This window comes from Capsicum annuum, chromosome 6 (genome assembly GCF_002878395.1).
Source record: "Capsicum annuum cultivar UCD-10X-F1 chromosome 6, UCD10Xv1.1, whole genome shotgun sequence".
In the NCBI taxonomy this organism is placed as follows: Eukaryota; Viridiplantae; Streptophyta; class Magnoliopsida; order Solanales; family Solanaceae; genus Capsicum; species Capsicum annuum.
This window is the reverse complement of record NC_061116.1, coordinates 164,658,570-164,666,393: the sequence shown is the minus strand read 5'-3', so window position 1 is coordinate 164,666,393 and position 7,824 is coordinate 164,658,570.

Here is a 7,824-nt window from a genome sequence, read left to right as displayed (position 1 = left end):
TTAGATATATCTATTCTGACCCTTCGGCAACTCAAGTCTCCATTTGTATCAGCTCTCAAAATATCCTTTACGAATGTAGGAGGTTCCCAAAATAGTTGCATAGTAGTAGTAGCATTCATCCGTGCCAGTGCATGAGCCAACTTATTTTGTTCTCTGTACACATGTTCCAGTAGCGAATTACCTAGTTTAAGCATCAGGCACCTGCAATCAGACATTAAGGGTGAATCATCCGATGATACATTAGATAGAGCTTGAACAATTGGAAGGCAATTCACATTGATTTGCAGTGGTGTAGAACAGTGTTGAATTGCGACATTCAAACCCAAAAGTAAAGCCTGAAGTTTCGCCTCTAAGGGGTTGGGGCTAAAGACCTTACTACTAAATCCTAGTAACCATTCACCATTTGAATTTCTAAATACCCCTGCTATATTAGCCATTTCTAAATTAGAAATAAAAGCCGCATCCGTATTAAGCATAATAAAAGAAGATTCAGGAGGCTTTCACTTAACATAGACAAGCATAGTACGTTTGATAGTTTTATGTTTGCCCGCTAAAAAACCAATATTCTGTGGACAAAGCTAAGACATGAGCAACAGAGACTTCAAAAGGAATATTTTGAAAAGTAGTTCTATTGCGCGCCAACCAAATAGACCAAAGGCAATAGGTTAAGAGCACCTTGTTAGGAACATAAGGTATAATTAGCTGGTGAGGCACCAGATTAATTAGGCAATGAAGCCACATGCCTGGATGTTGATACTCGAAAATTACCTCCCTGAGACGGTGAACTTGGGTTATGATATTGAGTTGTGCCCATAAGGGATCAACCGATTTGTACTAGATAAAGAGATGGCTTGCAGTTTCTTCAGTCGACGAGTGACAAACCAAGCAGCACGGTGAATCGATGCAACGAATTTGATAAAGGTAAGAAGTAGTTGGGAGTCGATTATGATTTAGTAGCCAAAGAAAATGCCTTAGTTTGGGCGGAACATCCAAATTCCAAATTCAAGAAAAGTCAGCAGTAGACATGTTGGGATGGGTTGAGGAGAAGATACCATTGTAACAGGAGTTGACAGTACAAAGTTTTGAATTTATCAAGCCCCATATGATTTTGTCCGATAGAGTACTATAGCGAGTTAAGTGAACGAAGTTTATAAGCGAAACAATATTCGTGGGGAGATCAAAAGAGAGGCGCGAGAAGTACCAACTATTAGCTACTCTATATTGAAACACTTTGGATGAGATTTCATGCTCGGGAAGCGGGCCATGAATCAAATTTTGGAGCGGTATATTTGGCGCTATCCAAGCGTCCGTAAAGAAATTAATATGCGCTCCATTCCCAGGCTGTCATTGAAGTCCGATTTGGCATTAGGCCCAGCCCATAATAAGAGTTTTCCAGATTCGGGAAAAGCCAGAGCGTGTACGCAGGTATTTACTGCGAAGAATTTGAGCCCAAAAAGAGGTTGAGTGAAAGGCTCACCAAGCTGTAGATGCTAAAAGTGCTAAGTTCTTGGTTTCAAGTTGTTGAATACCTAGTCCTCCTAGCTTTTTCGGTTTTGAAATAGAGGCCCAACTTAATAGATGAATATTTTTACGCTCCGGGGTATTTCCCCAAAAGAAGTTTCGCTGGTAAAACTCCATTCTTTTAATAACATAAGTAGGGATCTTAATAAGGTACATAACATGATTTGGGAGACTGTTGAGAGTAGAACGAATAAGGGTTGCTCTCCCTCCAGTGGTGAGAAAAGGAGCTTTCCAGCTCGCAAGTCGATTCTTGAAGTTATCTAACAAGAACTGGAAGTCTTGTTTAGCTGGCCGACGCATAAAGATGGGATAGCCCAGATACTTACCGAAGGTGTGACCTTCCTGCAAACTTAAAATAGATTCAGCCATCTCCTTAGTAAAGGAAAACGTGTTTTTTGAGAAGAAGAGTTTCGATTTTGCGAGGCTAATTTTTTGGCCAGAAACTGAATTAAAGTGTGCAAAAATTCCTGAAATTTCCATGCACGAGGTGGAATTTGCCTCAGCGCAAATAATAATATCATCATCAAAGAACAAGTGGGATAAAAATGGGGCATGGGCGCAGATATTGGACTCCATAACCCGTAGTCAAAAGCTATGTCAATGCGTCGGGAAAGGCGCTCCATGCATAAAATAAAGATATAGGGAGAGAGTGGGTTGCCCTGACGGATACCTCTGGAGGGTTAAAAATAAGGCGTAACCGATCCATTAAGAAGGATGGAGACTGATGAAGACGTGATACAAGACACGATAAGCCCCACAAATTTTTAGGGAAAATTAAAGTGGAGAAGAGTGTCATGAACAAACGGTCATTCCAACCGATCAAAAGCCTTTTCCAAGTAAATCTTGGCAGTCATATGAGTTTTTCTACCCTTGGTAGTGTTGAAAAAATAGAGAATCTCTTGAACTAGAATTGCATTGTCAGAAGCCCTCCGATTTGTTAGAAAGCTTGACTGAGAGAGTCCAATAAGGTTGTCAAGAAAAGGCTTCATTTGGCTCATGATAATCTTGCTAATGATTTTATACGATGTGTTGCAGAGACTAATTGGTCGATACTGAGTAATAGCTGCAGGATTTGAGATCTTTGGAATGAGGCAAATAAAAGTTTCATTGATTTTCGGCGAAATTGTCCAGGTTGAGAAAACATTAGAACAGAAATCCTTAATGGAAGTACCTACAACATCCCAGTATTTCTGGTATAAAAAAGAATAAATTCCATCAGGTCCCAAGGATTTAAATGGCTTAAAAGAAAAAACGGCATCAATGACCTCTCGGAGCATTAGGGGCCTCAATAATCGATCGGCTCCCTCAGGAGGGACTACTCGTAAGAGAGCACACGAGTGATGACAGGGGGAGCAGATAAGATCCGAAGTATAGAGGCTCGTGTAAAAGGAAGTAACATGCCTGTCAATGTCCTGCCTACCAGAGATCCAGTTGCCCACTGAGTCTCGAAGAGATAATATTTTATTTTTTTACCTTCGTCCAATGGTGGAAATGTGGAAGAATTTTGTGTTTGCATCACCCTCATTGATCCAATGAATCCGACACTTTAGCCTCCAAAATTCATGTTCAGTATGAAGTAAAGTTTTGAACTCAGAGATAAGAGTGTTCTCTAAGTTCTGCAAGAAAATACTGGTATTATAGTTCGGAGATCTTTGAATTCCAGCAAGGCATACGAGAATTCATCTTTTTTTGTAGAAAATATTCCCGAACACATCTCTATTCCAACTAGAGACTTGTTCTTAGAAATATGATATTGCAGGGACTAGGGAAATGTTCATATGAGCTCAGGAGTTAGTAATCTGTCTAAAGTCAGGGTGGGACATCCAAATAGTTTCAAGTTTAAAAGGTTTTTTAGGAATAGAAATAGAAGGAGTTAAAGTCAACAATAAAGGGCAGTGGTCAGAGTGGGTGCATGGGAGATATCTGACAAAAGATTCAGGAATACCTCTAACCACTTAGAGTTCGTAGCAAAACAGTCAAGACGTTCCCGAATAGTTCTATTATTCCTATGCAAGTTTGACCCAGTAAACTTACTACCCAAAAAACCCAGGTCATGCATTCGGCAATAACTCAGACAGTCTGAAAACTGATTAGCCCTAGTAAAATTGACCCCTAATTCCCCGAATTTCTTAGCAGCTTTACTAACTTCATTAAAATTCCCACCCATAAGCCACGGACCAGACACTGAGTCATCTACATTCTTAAGATTCTCCCAAAGCACAAGTCTATCAGAAGCGTTATTAGAAACATAAATAGCCAAAAATAACTAGTTGTTATGAGAAGGTAATACCTGGATCATACAGTAAATTTCCTGTTACGTAAGAGCCACATTAGTGACAGTAAGGAGGTTAGCATGCAAAAGAATGGCAATTCCACCCGCTATTCCCTCAGCCAGGACAGAAATGACATTTAAAAAATAAAACTCATGGGGCATTGACTGATAATTTTCTTTATGAGTTTCCAACAAAACAACTAAAGCAGGTTTATGCATATCAAGCCACTCCCTAAAATTAAGCCTAAAGTCAGGGGAGGAAGATCCTCTGCAATTCTATATAAGAAAATTCATCAAACAAAAAAAATAACGTGTACAACCCCGGAAAGAACTAGGGAGTTCCCTGTCCCTCAGAGAGGGACTCATGATTATGGCATATTTCCCCACCTTTGGATTGAGCGTCGGTTTCACGTGGATCGTATATTTGAACATGTTTTGAGGATAATTTACATTTATTTTTTTTTCTAACAGTTATTTGAGGAGGAAGATGCGTACTTGACCCAAGAAGGTGGTCGCGGATGCCATCCCTTTCGTCCCCACAGCTAGATCTTCCATGGTGATAGCCAATCAATTCCCGTTGCTCCTCTCCTAAGCTTGGTGAGGTGACAGAGGAGGTTGCGTATCGTGGCATATCTCAGGCTCCATCCTCACCACTATAACATGTGGCTGGATCCAAGGAACAAGCTCCTCGTGAAGCTGAGGGTAGAAAGAGAGAGCCGGGAGAGCTGGGTTCTATTGCATCGTATTATTGAACACTTTCGTCCCAAGTGTCATCCCTTCGGTGATGATATGGGCTAGATTGCGTGGACTTTGTATCATCACCAGGCAGTCCCATCCATTCACTTGCATGGTGAACGTTAGCGTTTTCCCCGTTAACGCCACTTTCAGCCATGACTGGGTTGGGTGGAGCGGAGATGGTATCGTAGATGCATAAACAAGATGAGGTACTTGGTTGTTCTCCTGTTCTATTAGAGCAGCCTGAAAGTACTGAAGTTTGTGAATCTGATAGAGGGGACTGTGGTGTATGTGTAGGCTTGTAAAGGGACAAGTGAGATGATGGTTCATGATTTATAGCAAGGGTGCGAGCAGTAAAGTTTATGTGGGCGTTTGAAGTTAAAGGGAGTGTCTCATTATGAATTATGAGGGGTAAAGAGGAGGGAATGTCCAAGTGAATGAATCACATGAAATGTAATCATTGCTTTGATTAACATTTTTATCTATAACATGTGAAACGCAAGGAACAACAAAGGATGGAGTCTCCTGTAAGTCATCCACTTTGGGAAGGGTCATGTGATTGTGGGACATAGTAGGAATAGGGCTAAAGTGAGAAGTGGTAATAGAAGATAAACTATATGGGGGCTTATATTTTAAGTTGTCTTTATCTGAAGCTAGAGGTGGGCTATTGGAGGAATGTATTTGTGCCAGCAGAGTAGAAGCAGCACACTCATCGTGAGGTCCCCCCTTGATATAACTAGAATTATTAAAAAATTTGAATTCATAGACTGGTTTAAAATTTGAGAATCTTTGGACTTATATGGGGTGCCTGCGGGGGTGTTAATCAAATTACTTACCTGGCCTTGCTTATGTGGATCTACCTCAAGAAGCCGAGTTAATGTCCTTTGATTTGCGTTAAGTGTGTGTGTAAACCGTCGATTATTTTTGCCCTTTGCTGCGAATTTCACTAGCTGCCAGCCTTCTTGCTCTTCGCAATTTTGTTCAAGACTTTGTGGTGGACTTGTAGGTATTGGTTCGCCATCTTGTACATTGTTCTGCATCACAACAGCTGATGCAGCAGGTTTGTTAAGGGGTGTGTGCGGGTAAACACAAAGGATTTCTATGGCAGTTGTATCACCTGCTCGAAGTTTTAGCTAGCGTTTCCATACATTTTGGCAAGTGATTTTTGGGTAAAATTTTATTGAGTATCATACATACTATTTAAAAACATATTTCATTTAAAAATTAAAAAAATATATATATTAATATTTTTTAAATATCTAAGAATTTAAATTATTATCAAAAAATGATAATCATGCAGTCACACATCATTTTTAAATCTTTTACAAAGATTATTTAAAATATTTATGACCAAACAAATCCTTAATTTTGAATGAATTAGTTGAAAAAACTCAAGATTTTTCTTTTAAAAAAATGGACTCAAAGTTTACCTTTTCTTTTCTCTTTGTTTAGATAAAATTTTTGAGTAAGTAAAGGGAGAGGAAGCAGTGGAGCAACAAAACATAAATACAATTATGATTAATATTAGTCAGGAAGAGTCAGTGCAAAGCAGGGGCTCAACAATATAAAATCAGGTAATAGAAATAATTTTTATAAGTATAACCTGAGTTTTATTATTAATAGTATCTGTAAATGAAAATAATATTTTCATAGTCAAATTTATGTGGTACCTTTGAAATTTTGTAATTCAATCAGTTTTTTTTTTATCATAAATTTTTTGATACACCTTTTAAGTATTTTGAATTATTAATTATTCTGACTTGTTGTATTTTTACTTAGCTTTCAAATATGTAGATGCTATTTAAAAAAAATGAAGATGATTTTATGTTCGAAGTTCAAGTGAAAATTAAATTATTTATTTTTTTATATCTGCCACATAAATTAGAACAAATAAAGTATGTTACTATTTTTACATTAATTTATTTGAGACGGGTAAAATTTTGAGAGTCAAACAACTTTTTTTAACAGTAATTTTCTAACATATTTTTTTAAAAAAAATTTACTAATTATTGTGATTATGTTACTTATTTTTTTTTATGTTAATTTATGTGAGACGGATGAACTCTTGAGAGTCAAACAACTTTTTTAACAGTAATTTTATAATATTACTTTTAAAAAATATTAATTATTATGATTATGTTATCATTTTTTTTACATTAACTTATGTGAGACGAATAAACTGTTGAGAGTAAAATAATTTTTTAACTGTAATTTTTTAATTTATATTTTAAACTATTTATTATTTTGATTTATAATAATTTTTACATAATTTTTAAATATATAAAATATTTGAAAAATATCTTTTAATTATTGAAAATATTTTATTTTTTTTTGCAAATAAAAATACACAATTATATAAACTAAAAATTATGCTAGTACAACAAGGGCCCTATTGCATTGAATGAGTGAAACTAATTTGGGTCAATACTTGTGATTTGCATTAAATAAACAGTAGCAGTAGTTGCATCAAAAAAACTTTGGTAGCCACAGAGGCTCGAACCCGCGATGCATTACATCCAAGCCAAGTGATACTTTTGTGAGAGAAGCACATAGCTAAAGCAGATATGTTGACGCTCATAAGCTGTGTGCTATTTTCTCTTATTAGATAGTAATTATTATTTTCTAATCATTAAAATTTCAATGAATATATAAGATTTAAATAATTTAATTGAAATTGAAAAAAATAATTTCTTGGTAGTTGATTTCTTTTCTTAAATAGTATATTTTAGGGTTATAATTGAAGATGCAGTGCTTAATAGTGATATATTTTTTTTTAAAATGAAATTCAGACATATGCAACAAGCCAAGACTTTAACTAATGAACCACTGTATTAATAAGCCTATTTACTTCATAATTTAGATAAAAATGAAATTGTGGTGGTTGAATTTTGTATAGAGACAGGTGATATTTTAATAGGTAAATTAATATCTCTATGTCGTGTAAGAAGTGATCATATATGTCTCGAAAAATAGGCTGTTACGAGTAATATTTGAAATTCAGGTATTTTGTTCAAAAGAAATTTATCTAAAATCACCTACATCCATATGTTAATATAGAGATTGTGTTTCGTGTATGAATACCAATAAAATTTTGACTTTTAATATCATTATTAGCGATTTTTTATTTAACACATTTAAATTTACTCCTTAATTGTAAGTGTGATGTTAATTATCATGATTCCTCATTAAGTATGTTATTTTTCTTAAACTATTACGTTATTTAAAAAAAAATTGTAATATATAACAAATATGTAACCCGAAATTTATTAATTAACTAAACTTATGAATATGATTTA